General features: G+C 47.9%; 1 protein-coding gene across 2 annotated transcripts in view; it reads left to right on the top strand.

Annotated features, from left to right (window-relative positions):
- COL26A1 (collagen type XXVI alpha 1 chain) overlaps positions 1-24,196 on the top strand; it is a 174,696-nt gene that overhangs the window by 50,365 nt on the left and 100,135 nt on the right. The gene's annotated exons all lie outside the window — the stretch shown is intronic.

Genomic DNA, 24,196 nt, shown 5'->3' with positions numbered 1-24,196 from the left:
TTATCCCACTTAATCTTCTTTTTTAAACTTTATTTATTTTTAGCTGCGTTGAGTCTGTTGCTGCACGTGGGCTTCCCCTAGTTGCGGCGAGTGGGGGCCACTCCTCGTTGCAGTACACGGGCCTCTCATTGCGGGAGCTTCTCCCACGGCAGAGCCCAGGCTCCAGGCGCACAGGCCTAGTAGTTGTGGCACGTGGGCCCAGCAGTTGTGGCACACGGGCTCAGTACTTGTTGCATGCGGGCTCTAGAGCACAGGCTCTACGGCATGGGGGATCTTCCCGGACCAGGGCTCGAACCCGTGTCCCCTGCATGGGCAGGTGGATTCTCAACCACCGCACCACCAGGGAAGCCCTATCCCGCTTAATCTTATTCTTAGCATTTGTCACTCTCTGACCCACAGTGTTCATCCTGTGGTCAGCCTGGTCATCGTCTGCCTGGCCCTCTAGCCTGGGAGCTGGGGGAGAGTGGGGGCTGTCTTACTCCCTTCTGTACCCCCAGTGCCTAGCATTCAGGGGCTCAAGAAACCTTGAAAAAGCCTTACCGAATTGATGGTTCTATGTCGGGAGGGTGAAATGAGATAAAGTTGTCAGAACACTTTGAAATTGTGCACAGCGAGTGCGTGATGGTGAGCTGTGAGCACAGATCTTTATGGAGCAAAGTTCTTGTCTTCTAAACTGGTCTGCAAACTTGCAGGGAGGAGATGGAGGCTCAGAGAGGCAAAATGACTTGCTCAAGGTCACAGGGAGAGTCACAGGGACTAGGCTGGGCTTGATGCTGGCCCATCGAGCAGGCCCCATTGGGATGCTCCTGAGGGTTCAAGACCCAGCTCCCTTTTCCCCCAAATGAACGTTTGTACACCTCCTCCTGTATACAGGCCCCGAGGCTCCTGGGAGAGTGCGGGTGAGAACACAGACCAGTTCCTGACTTGGAGAGATGACGGTGGGGCTGGGGAGGGGAACAGTAGTCAGAGCAGCACAGTAACAAGTGCACAGTTATGTCTGTCCCTGGTGCTGTGTGGAGACCGAGTGGGGCCCAGACCCGCGGGGAGAGCTTTCCTGGGCTGGGGCAACCTGTGAGGGGAGTTTTCCGAGGTAAGAAAGAGCTCCAGGGATTGCCCTGGTGGTCCAGGGGTTAAGACTCCGCCCTTCCAGCACAGGGGCAGGGGGCACGGGTTCGATCCCTGGTCTGGGAACTAAGATCCCACATGCCGCGTGGTGCGGCCAAAAAATAAAGACAAAGCTCCAGACTGTGTAGCCCTGTCTCAGCGAGATTATTGTTTCTTAGCCTAATTTTTTAAAGCATACTTTTACAGTTTTCTTAAGAGTCTGCATGCTGCAAAATCTGTGTGCTGGGCTGATTACCCAGAGCAGAGCCTCAGGGCGGGAGGAGCTTGGGAGGTCCCTGGGAGCCCTTTGAGGCAGAGACTGTGTCTTATGCATGTTCTCCCGTGTCTCACAATACCTCGGGCTGAAAACAATAGATGACATTGCTGAAAGAGGCTTCGATAACAGGAGCCTATTAACCTCACAACAATCTGGAAGAGCTGCTTCCGTTTGGGCCGATGATATGCTCAAGATCTCGGCCTCCTTTATCTTCCTCTCTGCCAACCCCTGTGTGTCGGCCACATGGTTCCTCAAGAGTATAGAAGGGCGGCAGCAGCTCCAGGCATCACGTCTCATATAACAGTGTCCCAAAAAAGGAGGAAAGGGGATTTGGCATCGCTTTTTCCTATCAGAGAGGATTGTCTTTTCCAGAGCCTTCAGCGGATTCCCCTGATGTTTCATTGGCCCGGATTTGTCCTCTCAGCCTGCCTTTCCCCACCTCTAAAATGGGAGTGATAGAATGCTCCCTAAGAGGTTGTCGGAGGATGGTTTGAAGTTCAGTGGGGGAAGTCCCGCACAGACCCTGGCTTGTAAGAAGTGCTCTGGGAATGCAACCTGAGGCCGGGCCGTGGCTCAGCTAAGAACAAAAACAGACTCACAGATAGAGAGAACAGACTCGTGGTTGCCAACGGGGAAGGGGAGTAGGGGAGGGCAGGAATGGGAGTTTGGGATTAGCAGAGGCAAACTATTATATATAGGATGGTTAAACAACAAGGTCCTACTGTATAGCACAGGGGACTATATTCAGTATCCTGTGACAACCCATAATGGAGAAGAATATGAAAAAGAATATATATATATATGTATGTATAACTGATTCATTTTGCTGTACAGCAGAAATTAACACAACATTGTAAATCAACTATACTTCAATAAAATTTAAAAAAATAAATAAAGAAGCAGATCCCAGGAAAACCACCCCCAGGCAGCTCCCAGCAGGTAGTTCAGGCCTGGGCGTGCTCTGAGCTTGCATTTCTCATTCTGAGGTTAGGGTGGCAAACCCCAGCTGAACCCCCATAGCCGCCTTGTGCTGTATTCTCTTGTTTATAATCCTGGCTACTCAGCTGTGTCTTGCCATGCTTCAATCCACTGTTCCCTTCATTTCTGGAAACATTTTGGATGCTTTGATTGGTGTTCACACAGAATTTTGCACAGGAAACAAGATGGCACATGACTGTGGCATGATCAGTGGCGGACTGCCTCTCCCAATTCTCCATTTCATCCTCCATCTTACCATCCCTTTGATCTCTAGGACATGAACAGATCCTAGACTTCTTACCTTTTTTCTTTTTTAAAAAATTGAGGGCTTCCCTGGTGGCGCAGTGGTTGAAAGTCCGCCTGCCGATGTAGGGGACACGGGTTCGTGCCCCGGTCCAGGAAGATCCCACATGCCACAGAGCGGCTGGGCCCATGAGCCATGGCCACTGAGCCTGTGCGTCCGGAGCCTGTGCTCCGCAATGGGAAAGGCCACAACAGTGAGAGGCCCACGTACTGCAAAAAAAAAAAAAAAAAAAAAAAAAATTTGAGACATAATTGACACACAACATTGTGTAAGTTTGAGTTGTACAAGTTGATACAATTACAATCTAATTGCTGCAGTAGCTTTTGCTAACACCTTATCACGTCACATCAGTATCTAGCTTTCTGGTCATGACGACACAAGAAAGAGAAAGAGGGGGAGTGACTCATTCTCACGAGAGTTGGTGCAAATTTGTCACGATCCCCGTGAATGTTTTGATTGGGGCTGATATAGTTTAGCTTGTGCACAATGTCCCCCAGATGTGTCATCTAAGATGATGTGATCGTGTTTGAACAGATATTTGTCCACATTTCACTGGAAAAGGAAGAGGCTGTTCTCACCATCGCATACTAAAGACACCCAGGCTCCCCCCACTGCTTTTCTCCTCCCTTATTTCCTTCTTCATTTCTGACTCTTGGAGGAGTTTTCCTTTTGGTCCTGGGAATAATTCACCTGCACTCTCTTTCTCTCTGTGGCATTTTGTTTACTTTGTTCTATGCATCTCACGCCTCCTTGCCATCGTTATAGCCTGTTATGGGGGTTGGAGGGTATACAGTAAGGTGGGCTTCAGAGTCAGAAAGACCAGCTGTGTGACTTTGAGCAAGTTACTTGCCCTCTCTGAGCCTTATTTCTAAAACGGAGACAATGCCTGTCTTGTAGGGCGGTTGTTAGGATTCCAGGAGAGAAAGTGCTAGTTCGTGCTGTGTGTGTGATGTGTTTTGGGACATGCTAATGACAGTTATTTGTTAACTGTTATTTTCCGTTGGCCAGTGAATTCCTTCTGCCTTGGAGGTCCAGCTGCACCCTCCCAGGCAGCAGTGATAAGTCCTTCAGTTATATTCCCCCAGAATCTCATTTGGCCTGTCCTAGAGCACAGCTGGACTTGTTTTCGTTAATTGTCTGCCTGGCCATCTCTCCTCTTGCTGGAGTCTGTCCCTCAAGGGCAGGGGGTGTCTGCTGTTCACCTTGAGATCCTCTGGGCGTTTTGTGTCTGCCTGGAGAAGGTTATCACGAACTTGGTAAAGTTTTGCCCACATCCCCCTCCTTTCTGCTTCCTGTCCCCCACTCCCCCACTGGCTGGGGTGCTCCCACCCTATAAGGAAGGGTTTCCCTCAGCTGGATCCCTTCACCAGAGGTGTGTCACACCTCAGGGGAATTCATCTTTAACTGAAGACTCCTGGACCAGGCTTCACCAGGTCCTGTGTAGAATTGTGGACAGTCCGACCAGAAAAGAATAAACATGACACGGAAGCTTGTAGAACCCTAAAAGTCCTGTCTTCTTCTGGCCGTGTTTGGAAACGGGGCTCCATCCCAATTCCCTCGTGTGGCTGTGACAGTGTGACCAGAAGGGAGGACATGGGGCCCCAGCCTAGTTGTCAGGAGAGCGTGTCTGAGCCCCGGTAGAGAAGGGCTAGATTGTCGGGTTTAACCTGGCTGTTGTCTCGGGCAGTGAGCCTGCTGGTGGGAAGGGCTGGTCGGTGGGTGGGGCCAGGAAGTGAGAGCCGAGGGCCTCTGGGTGGCATGCGATTGGGCGCCGCCCGGGGTGGGGGAGGGGATGCTCTCTGACCTGTGTATCTAGAGCCTGTGGTCCAGTCGGGAGCCCTGTCTTCCTCCCTGGCTGTTTGCTGGTCTCCTCCTCCCTTCTCCCCAATTTGGGTGCTGAGTCTGGGCCCGGATGCTAGTCCGTCCCTCTCCCCCGACTCCATTCGCTCACCGTGAGCTCGATCCGGAGTCGAACTTAATAAACGGATGCTGGTGGGCCTGCCCAGTCACCGGGACACGGCTGTCCACGGGCGTCCCCTCCTTGGAGTCCAGGCAATGGCCTCCTCCCTCTCCTAGAGGTGCGCTTAGCTTTGCCTAGAAATAGGTAACATGATTTGGGGTGCTCGGAAAACCCCTGTCCCCGGATGTCCCTTCCTAGGAGGCCTGGAATGTCTTGTTTGTTCACTCATTCATTCATTCATTCATGTTTGCCTGGAGGCCGGCTGCATGCCAGGCCCTGGCCAAAAGAGAGCGCATGACTATCTGTCTCTCTTCAAAGAGATGACTGTCCAGGAGCGAGGAAGGATGGTTTGAATGGTGGCTGGGGTCCAAGGTAAGCCAGGCACTTCAACCTGACAGGGGGCTTGGGAAGGCTCCTGGGACGAGGTGACATCCGAGCTGAGGCAGGGCCTCGCAGCAAAGAAACAGAGCAGCTGGTGACCACGATGGGAGGGGCTCAGGGGCTCCAGACCCCTGCATGGGGCTGGGTGATGACAGATGGGGGGGGCACATGAAGCAGGGGTAGGGGGACCACAGGCCTAATGCACTCAGCTGAGGGGTTGGGGCTTAGCTGGTCCTTCCCTTCGATTCTGCAGCATCTGGTCCAGGAGCCTTCAGTTAAATAGAATTATCTCCCCACCCCTCCTGCCAAGACAACTGGCTGAGGGACTGCTTTCTCCTTTGATGGGAGCACCTTGGGCAGCGAGAGCCCAAAGCAGGAGGGAGGAGGAAGAAAGGAGTGTGAGCTGGATGAGAAGCCCTCTCTACCCGTCACATTTGTGCCTGAGGAGTGCCCTGCTGGCTCAGAGCTCTGGGTTTTCTCGGAGGAGCAGGCTGGCCCCGCTCTACCATCTGCAGAGCTGTAGGAGATGGAGCCGGACTCAGGCATGATGGGGGCCTACCTGCACCCCCTCCCCTCCCCCGCAGAACCGAGTGCCTGGGTCCTAGGGCCCTTCTACACAGGCAGAGGGGACCCTTTAGGGAGGCCACTCTGGCCTTCCTTCAGCCATGCCCATCCTCATGGGGCAAGGAGTCCATGAGGCCAGGGGGATGTGTCCATCTGGAGCCTATGCCCCACTTCTAGACCATTCTCTGGATACCTGGCTAAACAGCCCTGAGTGGCTTCCAGGCCTGCCCTGGCCTCTTCCTTGAATCTTGGGGACGGTGCCTGTGGTGGGTGCACCGCAAGCCTTAAGAGGAGGGTGAGGGGTGGCTATTTGTGGGAGTGAGGCACATGGATGGAGCTGGGACGTGCGGGCTGGGTCCACACACCAAGTGTGGGATGGAGCTGAGGGTAGGAAGAGAAGGGGTGGGGATCGGGGTCTCACTTGTTTCGTTTGTAAAAATGATGCGTTGTATGAAGTTATTGGGGGGATTCAGTGCTGGGGCGATGGCATGTGTCGGCCAGTGTCTTGCTGGTGATATGCTCTTGATATGTTGGCTACGACTCCCAGAGAAGATGTATAAATATCAAGAGACTCATGAGGGGACACAGAGCTGGGTTGCTGCCGAGTGGTTGGAGCACCTGCACCAGCGCCTTCCTGCTGCCCATTCTGCTCAGTGTGAATTCTGGGCTGGGGCCACCACAGGGAGAAGGGGTTTCTGCAATTCTGCAGAATTAGATTTGGGGATCAGCGGGACCATAATCCTTGGTGGCGCCTCTCTTTGCTGAGCGCTATGAAGTCAGCACATTATCTCATTACACCCTGATGACATTTTTATGACAAAACTGTGCAGGTGGGGGAAGGGAGGGTGTGGTTATGAAAACATGAGTGTAACAGAATCTGGGCACACTGAAGCCGATTTGGAATGCACTAGAGGACTGGCATGTGTCCCCAATCCCTCCCTGTGCCCCCACCCACTCCCCCAGGAGCTCCACGTAGGCCTCTTTGTGTTTGTTCATCCACTCAAGCGTCTCAACAAATATTTATTAAGGGCCTACTTTGTGCCCGGGGGGACATATGATGGAGAATAAGACCAAATCCTCTCTCTGATGGAGTTTCTATTCACGTAAATATGAAAACAGGAAAAAAATATTCCCTCCTAATGAGTTCAGGAAATTAAAATAGGGTAATGACTGAGAATAAATCCGGGCTACTTTAGAGGACGTGGGAGAGAGATTCTTTGAAGAGATGATGTTGATGCTGAGTCATGAATGGTGAGAAAGAGCCTCCGTGTGAAGGTGGGGTGGCGATAGTTGGTGCAAAGGCCCTGAGGCAGTGAGGTCCCAGATGAAGGAACAGAGAGAAAGGTCCATGTCCAGAAGCAGAGCAGGTGAGGAGGATACAGAGGCAGAGACTGATCTCAACAAGCTTAAGTTTGGAATTTTGTAAGAGTACCGGGACGTCATTGAAGGTTTTGAGTACTGATGATAAATGTCTTGATTTAAAAAAATTAAACTTTTTATTTCAAGATCATTGTAAATTCATAAGCGGTTGTAAGACATAACTTAATCGTGTTAAAATACACATAAATCAAAATTTGCCATCTTAACCATTTTTTCTTTCTTTTGGCCACGCCACATGGCATGTGGGAACTTAGTTCCCCAATCAGGGATTGAACCCACGCCCCCTGCAGTGGAAGCGTTGAGTCTTAACCACGGGACCGCCAGGGAAGTCGCGCCATCGTAATCGTTTTTAAGTGTGCAGTTAGCAGTATTAAGTATGTCTATACTGCCGTGCAGCCATCACCACCATCCAGCTCCATAATTCTTTGCATCTTGTAAAACTGAAACTCTATACCCATTAAACAATAACTCCCCATTCTCCCTTCCCTCCAGCCCCTGGAAACCACCATTACCACTAATCTGTTCTCCATTTCTATAATTTTGTCATTTCAAGAATGGAATCATACAGTATGTAACTTTTCAGGAATGGGTCTTTTTATTCATAATTCTCTGGAGATTCATCCAGGCCGTTGGGTGTGTCAAGAATTCTTTCCTTTTTATAGCTGAGTAGTATTCTGTAGTATGGATGTGCCACAGTTAGTTTAACCATGTGTCTGTTAAAAGACATTTAAAAACAGCCGGGTCGTTTCCAGTTTGGGGCTATATTGAACAAAGCTGCTATAAACATTCATGAACATTCAAGTTTTTGTGTGAACATCAGTTTTTATTTCTTTGGGTAAATGCCTAGTAGTGTAATTGTTGGGTCATATGGTACTTGCATGTTTAATTTTTAAAGAAACTGCCGTACCATTTTACATTCCCACCAGCGAAGTCTGAGTGATCCAGTTTCATGCATCCCTGCCAGCATTTGGTGTTGTCACAATATGTTATTTTAGCCATTCTGTGTAGTCTGTTTAATTGTGGTTTTAATTTGCATTTCCCTAGGGGCTAATAATGTTGAACATCTTTTCATATGCTTATTTGTCATCCAGATATCTTCTTTTGTGAAATGTCTCTTCATGTCTCTTGCCCATTTTCTAATTGGATTTTTTTTTTTTTTTTTTTTTACTGTGGAGGTTTGAGATGTCTTTATATATTCTAGATACTAGCCCATTGTCAGATACGTGGTTTGCAAATATTTTCTCCCACTCTGTGGCTTGCCTTTTCATCTTCTTAACACTCTTTTGCAGAGTCAAAGTTTTTAATTTCAACAAAGTCCAGTGGATCAGGTTTTCATTTTATGGATCATGCTTTCGGTGTCAAATCTAAGACCATTTTCTCCTATTTTTTTTTTCTAAAAGTTTTAAGTTTTATATTTGACACATAAGTCCGTGATCCATATTGGGTTGGTTTTTGCATGAGGTGTGTGATTTAGGGAGAGGTTCATTTTATTGGTCTATGGATATCCCAGCTACACCAGTATCATTTGTTGAAAACATCCTTCCTTCATTGAATTGCTTTTGCATGTTTGTCAAAAATCATTTGGGCACAATTGTGTTGGTCTCTTTCTAAGTTCTCTTTTCTGTTCCATTGATACGTGTGTCTGTAGTTCTGCCAGTATCACACGGTCTCGATTGCTGTAGCTATGCAAGTCTTGGAATCGGGTAGATTGATTTTTCCCACTTTATTCATCTCTTTTGAAATTGTTTTAGCTACTATAGCTCCTATGTCTTTTCATATGAACTGTAGACTAATTTTGTCTATATCTACCAAAAATCTTCATGAGATTTTAACAGGAATTGCATTAAACCTGTATATCCACTTGGGGAAAATTGATACCTTTATTACATTGACTCTTCCAATCCAGAACTATGGATTTCATTTATTTAGATCTTTTTTCATTTATTTAGATTTTTTTTATTTCTTTCATCTTTCTTCATTGATTTCTTGGATTTCTTATAGTTTTTGGCATACAAGTTCTATTCTTTTTTTTTTTTCTTCTGGAGTGATTGTAAATAGGTTCTTTTGGTACAGTTGGTAAAATTGTAAAAATGGTAAAATTGCTAGTATGTAGAAACACAGTTGATTTTTGTATGTTTATCTTGGATCCTATGACCTTGCTGAATCCATGTATTAGTTCTGGGAGTTTTGGGGTATATTCCTTGAGATTTTCTGCAAAGACAATCAAGTCATCTGTAAATAGAGACAGTCTTGATTCCTCGTTTCCAACCTGTATGTCTGTTATTTCCTTTTCTCAACCTTTCACTGACTAGAACTTCCAGAACTTATAAATGAGTGGAGAGAATGCTTTGTTCCCAGTTATAGAGGGAAAGCATTCCACCATCAACTATAATGTTAACTGTAAAGTTTTTGTACATGTTCTGTATCAAGTTGAGGAAATTCTATTATTATTTTTCTTGGAGTTTTTATCATGGGCACTGAATTTGGTCCAAAAATTTTTTTTTGCATTGATGAACATGGTCATGTGATTTCTTTAGCTTGTGAATATGGTGACTACATTGACTAACTTTGCAATATTGAGCCAACATTGCATCCCTGGAATAAACTCCACTTGGCCATGGTATATAATTTTTTTAATGTAATACTGAATTCTGTTTGCTAATATTTTGTTAAGGATTTGTGTGTCTATATTCATGATGGATATTGGTCTGTAGTTTTCTGGTTTTGTACTGTCTTTGTCTGATGTTGGTATCAAGGTCTCATAAAATAAGTTAGGAAGTGCTCCCTCCTCTTTTATATTCTGGAAGAGATTATATAGAATTGGTATTAATTCTTCTTAAACATTTGGTAGAATTCTCCAGTGAACATCTGGGCCTGGAGATTTCTTTAGGGAGAGTTTTTCAGCTACAAATTCAATTTCCTTAATAGTTATAGGGCTATTCAAATGATCTATTTCATATTGAGTGAGCTGGGGTAATTTGTGTTTTTTGATGAATTGGTCCCTTTCCTCTGAGTTGTTAAATTTATGTGTACCATGATCTTCCCAGTGTCATTCCTGATATTGATAATTTGTGTCTTCTCTCCTTTTTTTCTTTGTCAGTCTTGCTAGAGGTTTATCATTTTTAAAAAAATCTTTTCAGAGAACCAGCTTTTGGTTTCGTTGATTTTTCTCTATTGTTTTTCTCTTTTCAATTTCGTTGATTCCTGCTCTTATGTATACTGTGTCTTTCCTTCTGCTTGCTTTGGGTTTATTTTTTCTCTACTTTTTGGAGGTTCCTGAGATCGGCTGATTTAGCTTTTGAAAAGATCACTGGCTGCCGAGGGAAAAACGGACGCAGGCTCAAGATGATGGCGGGTGATAGCTGGGGAAGTGGAGAGAAGTGAGTGGATTCAGGAGGTGTTCTGGAAACTGAGATGACAGGAGTGTGTGATTACTTATGGGTGGGAGCAATTTGGGATAACCCTAAACTTTTGGTGTGAGTGGCTGGTTGGCTGGGCATGCCATTCATTGAGCTGGGGACACTGACAGGAGGTCACCCCTAGGAGGTGGAAAACAACAGCTCTGCTTTGGCCAAGTGAAGTGTGAGATGCCTTTGGGGCATCCACGGGGAGAGGGGTATCAAGCAAGAGGTTGATTTTAAAAGTTTGGAGGTCCAGGAAGACCCTGGGGCCATATTGAATCTCATGGATTCTCAGATGCCATTGGTTTGGAAGAAGTGCATTACCTTATGGTCATTAAGAATGTTGCTAATTAAGCTATAGTGCACCATCAACTGTTACATGAATCCCAATGTCAGAGATGTTAAAGTGTAACAGTATGTGCATGGTAGAATTGGGGAAACTTGATGGTTGAGAATCATAAGCGTTTTGATGGTATTTAAAGCTATGGGACTGGAGGTGAACTTGGGGATGAATAGATAGAGAAGAGGTGCTGACCCCGGAACAGTCTGGGTACCCCAGCCTCTGAGATAGGGCTAAGGAGATGAGAAGAAGCAGCCAGGCCAGAAGGAGCATCAAGAAAACCCAGTGTTCTGGGATGAAACTTTTGGGAGGGAGAGTGTGAGTCTTTCAATGCTTCTGGGTGGCCGACGGGATGAGGGCTGAGGAGTGACCATTGGATTTGGCAATGTGGAGTCACTGGGGACCTGGCAACTGCAGTTTTGGGGAGTGGTGAGGATGGAGGCTGAGATGACGTGGGTGGAGGAGAAAAATGAGAGGTGAGGAAATGAAGATCCGAAGGATAGAAAACTCTTTCAAGAAGTTTTGCTGTGAAGGAAGCGAGAAATGGGGCTTGGGGGACTGCCCTGGTGGTCCAGTGGCTAGGACTCTTCACTCCCAATGCAGGGGCCCTGGGTTCGATCCCTGGTCAGGGAACTGGAACCCATATGCCGCAACTGAAGACCCCACATGCCACAACTAAAGATTCCTCATGCTGCAACTAAAAAAAAAAAGATCCTGCATGCCGCAAGGAAGAGCCCACACGCGGCAACGAAGATCCTGCGTGCCACAACTAAGACGCAACGCAGCCAAATAAATAAATATTAAAAAAAGAAGAAATGGGAAAGAGGGGATATATGTATACGTATTGCTGATTCACTTTGCTATAGAGTAGAAACTAACAACATTGTAAAGCAACTATACTCCAATAAAATTTTTTTTTAAATAGGGCTTGGTAGCTGGAGGGGAGTAAGAGGTCCAGGGAGGTGTTTTTTTGTTTGTTTTTAAGATAGGAGATACAGGAGCATGTTTGTAACTGCCAGCAATGACCTGGGAGAGAGGGGAGGTGGCTGGTGAAGGTGGGCAGAGGATGGCTGTAGGAGCAAAGCTGCCCGGGCGTGGGGATGGATGGCGGTGGGGGGAGGTGGGGGGTGTGAGAGGAGTGGGAGGTGGACCCGGAAGGGAGGGGGAGGGCCTTGTCAGGGCAGCACTAGGAGAGAACACCGGGGTTGGGGGCACCCATCACCCATGCGGGTCCAACCATGTGACACCCAGACGGTCTGACATCAGGGCTGACTCTTTTCACCCACCCACGAACACCTCAAAGGCAGGACCACAGTGTCCTCATCCCAGAGCCTGGGCACATTAAGCTGCTTAACAAGTGTTCATTAAGGAAACGTATCCATCCTCTTGTTAAATGGAAAATTGTAACACAACTGTGTCCCGTTTGGATTTTCCCATCCCATGATTTTCTTATATTGGGTTTTTGTAGTGTGTGTGTGTGTGTGTGTGTGTGTGTGTGTGTGTGTGTGTGTAGGTGAGGGTGACACCCAAAACTAATGTTCACACACAAACATGGGCCCCGGAGGATGGTGCCCGGCGCCCAGTCAGTCCAAGCTGGTGTGGAGCGGGGTCCCGCCGGGCCGGGTCTGGTCTCAGGACCTGCGGCCCTGACTCGGGTTTCTCAGGTCACGCGTTTGGTCTGTTTAGCTGTTTGTTTGGTACTGAATGAGCACTTAAGCGCCAGGCACTAGTGTGCAAAAAGATCATGGCCCCTCCCTCTCAGAGTTGGGGGGGGGCGAGTGGAGGGAGGGACGTGTCAATCAAAGACTCACAGCTATGCGGGGGAGGAGGGTGTCCCTGCTATAAGACCTGGTTCTGGGGTTTCCCTGTCTGGGGGATGAAGGGATTTCACTAGGGGAAGGGGTGCAGGTCGGGGAGAGGGAACAGCCAGGGAGGGGGCCCTGGCCGGAGTGGGGGAGGGGGGGTGGGAGTCTCTACCCTGCTGTCTTCTCCTCCTGGCTTGTAGTGAGGGGCTGGACCGGGACACTTCCCTGTGAGGGGCCTTCAGAACCAGTGGAGAGGACTAGGGGTGCTGCCCCCCCGTGCCTCAGTTTCCCTTTCGGGGAAATGGGGATAAACGCCCCCATCTTGCTCTGGGGTGGAAATCACAGCCCTGGCTGTGCCTGGTTCACTGCAGCGGGATGTCACACGTTTTCGTCGCTGCCCTCCTGCCCTCCTGAGCCCCCGGTCAGCTGCTGGAAGGGGTGGGCCCCAGGGCCAGACAGATTTAGAAGGAGGAGCCCCAGGCCCTCGGGGGTTAAGTTTTCCTCGGCCTGGCTCTCCTGCCCTCAGCTCTCTCCCTGGCCCCTCCGAGCTCTTTGATGGCATTAGAGCCAACCTTTTCCAGATGTGCTGAGTCGAGGGGTTTGCCGGAACTTCATCTGCCTCCGCCAGACGGCCCCCTGCCAGGCCGCCTCCCCCCTCTGGTTGGGTTGCCTGCGGCCCTCAAGGCCACATGAAGTCCTGGACTTAGTGCTTTCTTAAAACGTGGCCTGCTTTCCTGCCCTTCCTCAGCCAGCCTGTGTGGTTCGAGAAGCCCACGATGTGTCCACCTCCCCCCCGACTGGACCGTGGTTTGGGGCTTGAGTGGGAGTGGCAGTCTGGGCGGGGGACACTGCCCTCTGGGCCTCTGTCCCTTCCGTCCGCACTTGGGAACGACTAGCTTGGACTGTGGGGAGACCAGAGCCTGGGGGACCCTGCCGGCTGCCGCAGAACTGCGGTGGGACTGCCCATCCCCCTCCCCGCCGGCCCGCTGCTATTAATCAAGAGATTAATAATCTCCTGCCTCCCTTTCTGAAACCCCCACTCCCGTTTCCTGTTGAGTCTCCAGTCTGTCTCGGTACCTCCCAGTCTGGTCCTCCTCGTGGTGGTCCCTGCTGAGGAAGTGGGGCTGGGGCAGGAGCCGGGGCCTGCAAGCTGCGGTGCCCAGTGAGGGAGGGCGGCCCCCCCGCCTCCACCCGATGAGGTCTCTGCCCTGGCAGAGTCGTTCCCAGCAGGCAATGCCCGGACGATGGCCCTGTCCTGGCACCCACTGAAGGACCTCATGATGCTGTGGGGACATGGCCTTTGAAGGCCAGAGAGCCATGGCCTGGGCTTACACACCTCCAGTGACGGGCGCCTCACCCCTCCTGGAGCTCTTTCTTCATATTCCCTCTCACATGACCTTGTGCACCCCAGGCCACCTTTGGGGACACACAGGACTCATCTGCACCCTATCTAGGACAGTCACTGAGTGGCTGGAGGACTGCGGCCAGGACTCTCAGAGCACCTCATGACCGCTGTGCTCACTGGGAGGGTCCCGGGGATGCTGCAGAGGGCAAGGACCTCCTCTGACTCCTGGGAGGGGTCAGGGGGCAGCTTCGATGTGTTGTTGAGCAGGAGAGAACATGGGGCTCCCATCAGGAGGTCTGGTTCAGTCAAACCTCTGCTGCTTTATCACCTGGAATCTGACCCCCTCTTTGGCCTCAGTTTCCCCTCCATCAAGTGCGGCCATTCATCCCTGCTGGCCCCTCTTTCTTGGCCAGCAGCCTCCTGACTCACTTCCTCACCTCCCATCTCTCCTGTCCAGTCCGGCTGCCATGCCAACACAGGTGGGGTCTTTCTTGAAAGCAGATCTGATCACGATGTTCTTCTGAGCCACAGTGCCTGGGTGGCTTCCCCACGGCCAGGAAAAGGGTGGTCTCCCCGTAGGTACACAAGGCTGTCTGTCGAGGGGTGGAAAAACTATATCAAGTCTTCTGTTTATTTTTTAATCTACAAAATAAGAGAGAAATTAAGCTCTACTGATTTTTTTTTTTTTGCGGTACGCGGGCCTCTCACTGTTGTGGCCTCTCCGGTTGAGGACCACAGGCTCTGGATGCGCAGGCTCAGTGGCCATGGCTCACGGGCCCAGCCGCTCCGCGGCATGTGGGATCTTCCCAGACCGGGGCACGAACCCGCGTCCCCTGCATCGGCAGGCGGACTCTCAACCACTGCGCCACCAGGGAAGCCCTCTACTGATTTTTTATACATGCAAAGATGGTGAATAATACACGTATATATACATGTATAAATTAATAGAAGCTCTTGCAGGCTCAGAAATATGTTACTGATCAGGAACATCCCTGGATGCCTGGAGAGCATGGCTAGTCTGCACGGACGCAGTCCAGACTCCTTGCCTGCAATACAGGCTTTCACAGCCACCCTGAATGCCCTGTCTTCCTGTCCAAGCACTCTGCCCCCCAAATGCACCAAACTTCACCCAAATTTCCTGGCTCTCCTGGTGCTGGTTGCCTCCTCACCTTTTTAGCTCAGCAGGGCTCCCTCAAGTGTCGCCTCATGTGGGAAGTCTTTGCCAGCTCCTCCTGGTGGATGGAAGTGGCCATGCCCTGCTCCCTCTCCCTGCATCCATCAGTTTCCATGGATGTCATCCTGAGCTCCTCCAGGGAGCCACCCCATCTTGGTTATCATTACAGTTCCTGGCCTGGGACTCCATCTGGTACAAATTATTCAGCGATTGTTTTATTCATTCCACCAGTCTTTATTGAGCATGTATGATGTGCCAAACCCTGAACTAGGCCTGGGGTTAGTGGAGGAGACAGACATCAGACAAATGATCGCACAGGTGCGATCACCCTTATATACTTGTAAGGGTGATAAGTGTTTAGAAGTCAGGGTTCTATGACAGTGTAAATCGAAGGGACTCAGCCTGCAGTGGGGTGGGTGGAACTGATGGGTGGGCTGATCAAGGAGGGCTTCTCAGAGGAGGTGACACTGGAGGCTGCATTGGAGTTAGTGGGCATCTTGGGCAGAGGGAACAGTGGATGACAAGCCCTGATATAGGAAGGAGCTCTGGGGGTTCAGAAACTCAAAAGCCGATTGCTGCTGGAGTTCTGAGTAGCTTGGAGGGGGGGCGGCAAGCAGCAGGGCAGCCAGGGTGGGCAGTGGTTAGAAGTCTACGCGGTCATACTAAGGATTTGGTTTTTGTCCTAAGATTGAAGAGAAGCCAGGAAGGGTGCATGGAGGAGATTTGTGCTTTGAAAACATCACTGGAGCCAGCTTCTGTGTATAGGCTGGAAGCTTGGGCACCAGTCAGGGGCCATTGCTGCTGTCTGGGAGGGTGATGAGGGAGGCTGGACTAGGGCGGGGTGGGGAAGAGCAGTGGGCAGGTAGGATCTACTTGGTGAGTGATCTCCCTGGACTCATCGATGTGAGGCGCCAGAGAGGGGTAGGGTCAAGGTTTCCATGGATATTTGTTGAGTGAATAACAACCCCCTGGAGAATATATGTCCCTGAATTTGCCGAGTGACAGTGAGGGAAGTCCCAGGATCTGCCCTACAGAGGGAACAAATACACAGAGATCAGAAGTCCCTAGAATTGGTCTGTCTTGGAAAAAAAAAAACAACCAGGGCTAGTGAGACACCAGATGGGAGACTCCACATTGGATCTGGAGAATTTCAGGGTAGCAAGGGATCTGTATGTTTTTGCATCTCAGCCCAGACTTCACAGGGGGTTCAGAGAGGCAGGACTTGCTCTACGGCTCACAGATGGGCAGAGATGTATTGGGATCAAGTGTTGGTGAGGATGTTTTAAACGATCCAGTCTACGATATTTTGATATGGCAGCCTGAGCAGACTAATACAAATACCTAGGGGTAAATTTAACAAAAGATGGCACACTGCTGAGAAAAATTAAAGAAGGCTTAAATAGATGGAAAGTTATGCCATATGTATGGATAAGGAGACTCAGATTATTAAGATGTCAGTTCTCTACAAATTGATCTATAGATTCCATATAACCTTATCAAAATTATAGTGGGTTTTTTTTTGCAGAAATTGATAAGCCAATTAAAAAAGTCAATGGGAATGCAAAGGACCTAGGTGTCCAAGACAACCTTAAAGGAGAACAAGATTGGAGGACTTACATTACTGTATTTCAAGACTTACTATTAAGCTATATTAATTAAGACAGTGGGGTTTTGGTGCCAGGATGGACAAACAGATCAATGGAACAGAACAGAGAGTCAAGAAATAGACTCATATTTAAACAATCATTTGATTTTCAACAAGGCACTAAATAAGTTAATTTTAGTGGGAAAATTGAGGCCAAAAGAAGGTCTTTTCAATAAATTGTGCTGTAGCAAGTGGATATCCAAATGGAAAACAATGAACCTTGACTCCTACCCAGCAGATAGTAAAATTTTAAAAATGATAAATTGAACTTGATCAAAATTTACAACCTGATCATTAAAAATACACCTTTAAGGGACTTCCCTGGTGGCGCAGTGGATAAGACTCCACACTCCCAATGGAGGGGACCCGGGTTCATCCCTGGTCAGGGAACTAGATCCCACATGCATGCTGCAACTAAGAGTTTGCATGACACAACTAAGAAGCCCGCCTGCCGCAACTAAGACTTGGTGAAAATAAATAAATATATACATACATAAATAAATAGAAACTGGTATCAAAAATACTTCCAAGTTAATAAAAAAATACACCTTTAAGAAAATGAAAAGGCAAGACACATATTGGGAGAAAACATTCACAATACATATATCTGACAAAGGTCTCTCACATATCTTACAAATCAATAAGAAAGACTCAAAACCCAATTTAAAAGTGGGCAAAAGACTTGAACAGGCACTTCACAAAAGGAGATATCTAACTGGCAAGCATGAAAAGGGGTTCAACTTTAGTCAATAAGAATTGCAAGTTAAAACCATAATGAAAGAGTACTGCATACACCCTAGAATGACTAAAACGAAAATGATTGACAATATCAAATGTTGACGAGGTTATAGAGCAACTGGAACTCATACACTGCTGCTGGGCATGTGAACTTGGTTCATCCAGATAGGTTTGGGACAAGTGTTTGTAGTATCTACTAAAGTTAAACATATAACCATCCTATGGCCCATCAATTTTATTTCTAGGTATATACCCTAGAGAAGTGAAAAAGTGTCCACGAAGACTTGTACGAAAACACTCATAGCGTCTTTATTCATCAAAGCTCAAAACTGGAAATAATCCCAATGTCCATGAGCAGAATAGACACATTGTGGTATATTTGCATAATGGAATATTATTTAGCAATAAAAAGAAACAAAGGAGTGCTACACTTAACAGCATAGATGAACCTCACAGACATGATGGGTGAGTGAAAGAAGGCAGACACAAATGAGTGCATGCTGTAAGATTCCATTTATCTAAAATTCTAGAACAGGCAAAACTACTATCTGGCGAGAGAAGTCAGAAGAATGGTTTTGTCTGGGGGCTGGGTAATCAATTTGGAAGGGGCACAAAAGGACTTTGGAGCAATGGGAATGTTGGTGTAAACATACTGAATAGGTAAGTGTTCATTGAGCTAAACACTAGATTTATCTACAGATCTTCCCCGACTTAACGATGGGGTTACCTTCGCGATAAACCCATTGCAAGTCGAAAATGCATTAAATACACCTACTGAACATTGTAGCTTAGCCTAGCCTGCCTTAAACATGCTGAGAACACTTCCATTAGCCTACAGTTGGGCAAACTCATCTAATACAAACCCTGTTTAATAGTAAAGTGTTGGCCATCTCATGTAATTTATTGAATACTGTACTAAAAGTGAAGAACAGAATGGAAGGGTACCCACGGTTATCGTACACAGCTGAAGGCACGTTGGGCCTGAAGAATGTTTGAAGCATTGAACTAAGATTAATTGCTGGATGATGGGGATGCTACGGCGACAAGGTCGTCAATTTCTCCCTCTTCTGATAAGGCTGGAGAATAGCTGGGAGAAGGCACTGGGGCATCTGCACTTGTTGATGGTTTAGCAGGCATAGTATTCTTTGGGGAGATATCAAGTTTGGACTGTCCGGTTTGTTTCTTCTTTCCATTTTATATTTCTCTAGAGCAAGGAAGAACATCCTATATCTGCCTGTCAGCTCTTGCTAATGTCTCATAATTGACGTCCATTTCTTCTAACATCCTTACACCGCTTCTGATAGCAGCAAACGTCTCTGCCAGTCTCTTTACTGTGAAGTTTCCTGGTGCCTCAGCCATAACTTCTTCCTCTTTCCTTCCTTCTTTCTTCCTCCAGTTCGATCAGCTCCTCAGTGGAAAGTTCTTCAGCTTCAATACCAACAATCTCATGAACATCCTCTTCGTCAATGTCCAATTCTAGCTGTTTCCCAAGCACTAATATCTTGGGACTGTTTCATCCACAGCAGAGTCTTAGTTAAAGCCTTTGAACGTGTTCACGCATGTCTTTAAAACTTTCTTCTAAATGCTGTTCGTGCGTTGCCATGTGACTCCTTCCCACGAGGCAGCGATGGTCTGGGTAGCATTTAGAATGTTAAAAGCTTTCCAAAACTCTCAGAGTGTTCGGCCAGATCCCATCTCTTCAACAGCCTGAACAGACAGCTGGTGTAAAGAGCGTGCTTTGAACGGAGCTGTGGCGCCCTGGTCCATGGGTTGAATGAGTGCAGTTGTTTTCGGTGGCAACTACACAACCTTGACATCAGGATGCATGTCGCTGGTATGCTGTGGATGCCCTGGAGTGTTGTCTAAGATCAACAGACTCTTGAAATGGGATGTTGTTTTGTCTTCAATATTCTCTTGTCTGAGGGATAAAACACTTCAAAAGCCAGGCTTCAAACAATGCTTATGTCATCCAGGCTTCCTTGTGATGGTGATAACAAACGGGAAATGAATGCTTGCTCACATATTTGAATGCTCTAGGGCTCTCCGAGTGGTAGATTAGGAAAAACTTTCATTCGAACCCTGCAACATTTCTGCCCCAAAGCAGCCTTACGCGGTGTTCGAATGCCTTGAATCCTGGCATTGTCTTGGACTCTTGATGAATGTATGTATGCTCTGGCATACACTTCCAGAACAAGCTCATTTCCTCGACATTCAGTATTTGTTCTGGCGAATATTCCTTATCCACAATTATCCTCTGCATCTCTTCCTTAAAGACTTTGGCACCTTCAGGATTGGCACTTGCCGCCTCACCGCTGACTCTCACATTATGAAAATTATGCTGGCTTTTGAAGCATTGGAACCGGCCATAACTTGGTATAAACATTTGCATTATTTGTAGAATCATTGACACACTTTTTTAGTGTATGGAAAGACTTCTTGCCTTAGCCTGGATGGTCAGTAGGCTAAGTGGTATGAACTTCTGTACCTGGTCTTCCATCCACGTGACAAGTTTTTTTTTTTTTTCTTTTTCTTTGTTTCTTATTTATTTATTTATTTGGCTGCACGGTGCGGCTTGCGGGATCTCAGTCCCCCCACAAGGGACTGAACCTGCGCCCTCAGCAGTGAAAGCGCGGAGTCCTGATCACTGGACCACCAGGAAATTCCCAGACAAGTTTTTTTTTTTTTTTCCATGTCATCCATCAGCCCAGCCTTTTTCTTCATGATGACAGTGAATTTAACCAATGCTGATGATTTCACTGCATCACTCATTTGCTTCTTATCCTTTAAGATGGTCAAGATCGTCGATTGCCAAAGTCTTAACTCACCTGCGATGGCTGTTACTGGCTTACCGCCTTCATGCTGGGCAGTTATCTTGAGTTTCATCTCAAGAGTATTGTCCTCCTCTTCTTCTCACCAGAAGCAGGAGACACAGATGGGCATTTTGTAGACACGATGGGATGGGAAAACGCGAAACACAGTATCGAAAACAATGCTGGCAACACAGTACCAGTTGAGTATTGGTTGTTTACCCTTGTGATCGCAGGGCTGACTGGAAGCTTCCCATCATCACCAGAGAGTACCGTACCCCATATGGCTAGCCTGGGGAAAAGATCAAAATTCAAAATTCCAAGTGTGGTCTCTACTGAATGCGTATCACTTTCGCACCATCGTGAAATCCAAAAAATTGTAAGTCAAACCATCATAAGTTGGGGACCATCTGTGTTTTACTGCATGTAAATTATATTTTAATCGAAAAAGAGAAAACAAATCCATTCCAATGTGAGGAGTGAACTCAGCGCTTTCCTCCCTGGCGCTGACCACCACGCATGGCCACATACTTATGTGTGTGATACAGGATTAGAGCCACCAGCTCTGGCAGAGTGGAGCTCGTGCTGCCTCCTTCGTTCTTGTATTCCCAGTGCCCGGCTCATGGCAGGCACCCCACACGTAAAACCAAGCTGTGTACAGGGTGTTGGGGTTACTGAGGAGGGAGCCGGTCAGCTCTGGCTGGGGCTGGGGGTGCTTCACAGAGAAGGGGATGTGGAGTCACACCCTAGAGGCCCTTGGGGCTTTTTCTCATCAGAGTAAAGAAGGAGGGGTGAGTAGGCAGAGGAGCCTGCATGTATGTGCAAAGGCCCAGAGGCAGGAAGAGCTGCTTGTTTGTGCTGTGGTGGGAGGAGTGGAGGGGAGAAAGGTAGGCAGGGCCTTATTTGCTGACCTAAAGAGTGTGGTCTTAAGTCTATGGGAGCCATGGAAGGTTTTGAGAGAGGGCAGTCACAAAAGCGGATCTGCATTTTGGAAAGATCACTGGGTTTGCAGACTGGAGCCCAGGGGAAGGGCTGGGAGTTCTTCATGGAGGGTGAAAAGATGGGGACAGCCCATGAACACTTGCACCTGCCCTGGGCATTCAGGTGAGATCTGAGGGTCTGAGCTCTGGCCTGCTGGGCTGGGGAAGCAGCGCCACCTACTGGCTCTCTCTGCTCCTGGACTTTGCAGGCCACCATGATGCTTCTGGTCCCGCAGTGCGACAGGCCAGCCCGTGGCCCTCAGAAGGAGGGGGCAGAAAGAGACCTTCTCTGGGGGATGAGCTCTCCCTCTGGTTCAGGGGCCTGAGATCAGTACCTTGTGCAGATGCAGGGAGGAACCATGTTCCCCTGTTCTGAACGGACACAAATTAGTATTACTAGGTTCTGCTAATTCTGCCTGGGTTTGGAACCAAGTTCCACCACCTTCTAGCAGGGTGACCTTGATAAAGTTACTGAAGCTCTCGGCGCCTCAGTTTCCTCATCTGTAAATTAGGAGTAGTAATAGCATCCACCTGTCAGGGTTGTTATGAGTCAGCAAGTGTAAAGCACTCAGCACGGTGCCTGATACGTGGTAAGTACGCAAAGCTGTCACTATAGCTATTATTGCTTTATCACCATCATCACTCAGGGCACAAAGTGAGGAGTGCCTGGCGCCTTTGGAGGGCTCACGGGCTGCAGGCCGAGGGGCAGCCTATGGCACAGGGGGCCTGAGGGCAGCTGTGGCGGCTGGAGAAGGGCTGGGCCCCGTGGCTAAACAGCTCAGACTCTCTCCTGACCACAGTGGGGACAGGCGAAAGGTGCTGGCCAGGAAGAAAGGGGTCAGATCTCTGTTTTGCAAACCCAGCAGCTACACGTCCCTTTCTGCTCTCACACGTGCTCTCCCAAGGAGCCTCATACCCAGCATCCCGGTCCTCGGCGTGCAGACCCGGAAACGGGCTCAGGGAGGTTACGGAACGTGTGTAATTCACATGGTGAATCAGGGGCAGGGCCCTAAACTCTCAGCTTGTGACCCCACAGCCCGGGGCTCCATCTCGTCCATGGTGCAGTGGTTATGGGAGGGATTCCATAGCTCTTCTGGTCCCTCTCAGCCAGAGCAACAATCTTCTTTCAAGAATTAATTTTAAAACTGACTTTTTAAATTGAAATTAAAGCGTCTTCCCTTTCCCAGCTGGGCCAGTTCCTGGCTGGGAAGTTTGCAGCAGGAAGAGGGTGTGAGCGTGTGTGTGTGCGTGTGTGTGTGTGTGTGTGAGCGTGTGTGTGAGCGTGTGTGTGAGCATGTGAGTGTATATGTGAATGAGAAATCGTGTGTGTGTTTGTCATACAGTCTATTGGGACTCCTTGGACCCAGGCTCGCCTACCCACTTATGTCCCACCAGGCTCCTTCTATAAGGAGTGGTGACAATGACTGGTCTTCTGCCACCCCCCCACCCCCTCCCCAGTGGCCTATGCCAGCTACTTCCTGCCGTGGATCTGAGAGACCAAAGGCCTGCATTTGCTCTTGGGCACTTCTCCGTGCAGACTTCTGGCTCCTCACTCGAAAGTTCCAGCCCCTGGCTGCGCACTGCCAGCCCCTGCCCCCACCCCGCTTCCCACTTAGAGCTCCAGAGGGAAGCTGGTTTGCCGGAATGTTTACGAAACATGAGTGAGAGGATTTTTTTTTTTGAAAGAAAAATTAGTGTAGCAGGATTCTTCAGATTCAGTGCTGTATTTCTGAAATTCAAAACCTGACTTATGTATTTTCCTGTCAACAGTGCATCTCAAAACGTCACGCCTGCTGCCACCAATTAATTCATAATTTTCCCATTCACGATTAAGGTGCCTGGTGTCAGCAGATGCAAATTCTGTGAAGTCATGCAGTTTTGCTTTCAAGAGGAAGTTGTGCAGACTTTATCAACCAGCCAAGTTATAATGATGCGTGTAAATCGAATAATAAAGCCGAATCTTTGCCCCTCGTGAAAACCAGTCATATGTTTTTGTGTGTGTGTGTGTTCATTGAGGTGTAAGCGATAGATAACATTGAATTAGTTTCATGTGTGCAACCTAGTGATTCGATATTTGTGTATGTTGTGAAATGATCACCACAAATAGGTCTAGTTAACATCTGTCACCACAAGTAGTTACAAACATTTTTTTTCTTGTAATGAGAACTTTTAAGATCTACTCTGAGCGATTTTGAAATATGCGATACAGTATTATTAACTATAGTTGCCATGCTGTACATTACATCCCATGACTTATTATAACCGGAAGTTTGTGCCTTTTGACCACCTTCACCCATTTTGTACCGCTCCCTATCCACCGTCCCCCAGTTTCTGGCAACCACCAGTCTGTTCTCTGTATCTATGAGCTTGGTTTGTTTTTATTTTTTTGTTTTTAGATTCCACCTATAAGGGAGATCATACAGTATTTGTCCAAGGTCTTTCCATGTTGTCGAAAATGGCAAGATTTCATTCTTTTTTATGCTGAATAATATTCGTGTGTGTGTGTGTGTGCGTGTGCGTGTGTGTGTGTGTGTGTGTGTACGTGTGCCACATTTTCTTTATCCACTCACCCGTTGATGGGTACTTTGGTTGCTTCCATATCTTGGCTATTGCAAATAATGCTGCAGTGCACATGGGGGTTCAGATATCTTTTTGAGTTAGTGTTTTCATTTCCTTTGGATAAACACCCAGAAGTGGAGGTTATGGTAGTTCTATTTCTGACTTTTTTTTAGCAACTACCGTACTGTTTTCCACAGTTTCCAATTTACATTCCCATCAACAGTGCATGAAGCTTCCCTTTTCTCCATATCCTCACCGACACTTATTTCTTGTCTTTTTGATAATAGCCATTCTAACAGGCGTGAGGTGATATCTCAGTGTGGTTTGGTCATATATTTTATATTCACTATTCTTGGAGTTTCACAAAATAGTATCAAACTTATTTTCAAGAAAAATTTCAAAATTGTGTGAAAATTTACCATGGAATCCCACTGCACTTTGCAGGAGCGTTTGG

Source organism: Phocoena sinus, chromosome 15 (assembly GCF_008692025.1).
Source record: "Phocoena sinus isolate mPhoSin1 chromosome 15, mPhoSin1.pri, whole genome shotgun sequence".
Lineage (NCBI taxonomy): Eukaryota > Metazoa > Chordata > Mammalia > Artiodactyla > Phocoenidae > Phocoena > Phocoena sinus.
This window is presented reverse-complemented; position numbering and strand designations above follow the sequence as displayed.